This window comes from Guillardia theta (genome assembly GCF_000315625.1).
Source record: "Guillardia theta CCMP2712 unplaced genomic scaffold GUITHscaffold_56, whole genome shotgun sequence".
Lineage (NCBI taxonomy): Eukaryota > Cryptophyceae > Pyrenomonadales > Geminigeraceae > Guillardia > Guillardia theta.
The window spans coordinates 462,600-463,638 of record NW_005434618.1 but is presented as its reverse complement, the minus strand read 5'-3'; positions in this window follow the sequence as shown (position 1 = coordinate 463,638).

Here is a 1,039-nt window from a genome sequence, read left to right as displayed (position 1 = left end):
GTGAAGGAATTTAAAACCTGAAACATCGAGGTTGCAGTTTAATTGCGACTAATGCGGACTTGTAGACAAGAATGTGCCAAGAATGACTCCTAGGAAACTAGGGACTTCATTCAAGGAATATAAAACCCTGCAAGCTTTCTGCTTCACTTCTGAAGCTTTCTGTTTTTTAATCACATTTAATAAATTTTGATTCTTGATTATCACAAGTGGTTCTCTTGGATGGAGGTTCAGCTTGTTCCTGCTTTGTTTTGCTTGAGGCACTTTTTACCTTTTGCCAGTAAATCCACTATCACTGTTCCTGCTTTGTTCTGCTTGAGGCACTTTTTACCTTCTGCCAGTAAATCCATTGTCTGCTCCGTCCGCTGCCCCAGGCGGACCCCCGGGCAACGCCGGCTCCTTGTCGGCGGCTGCCCTTTCTCCGTCCGCGGCCGCGGCGGCGGACGTCTCGTTGCAGTTTCTCGCTGTGCGCTGTGTGCAAGCGAGGTAGTGGATCAGGTTTAGCTTGTTCCCGCTTTGTTTTGCTTGAGGCACTTTTCACCTTCTGCCAGTAAATCTTCCTGCTGCTTTTGTGGTCTTGGTTTTTTTGTGTGTGTCAAGTGAGGATCTGACCTTGTGCGAGTAAAACTCAGATATTCAGACTGGACTCGCGAGAGAAACGGAGATGACCCCTGGAGGAAGAAGCGGAGCTTCTGGAGATGGCTCGCCCTCACCAGCTTCTTGAACAAGAGGAAGTTTTACTCGCACAAGGTAAAAAGTGCCTCAAGAAAAAACAAAGCAGGAACAAGCTAAACCGGCATGCACACAGCGAGAAGCTGCACAAACACACACAACAAAACAAGACCAAAAGTAACCAGCAGAGAGCACGGCTGGCCCCTTAGACGGAGGCAGCCGACTGACAGTAGGCAGGATAGGATAGGACAGTGGTCAGGATAGGACAGTGGTCAGTCGGCTGCCTCCGGGATCGCGTCTAAGGGATTTTATTCCTCCCAGGCTGCTCCTGCTGCTTGTTGCTGATTGCTGACCCTTCGGCTGCGGACGT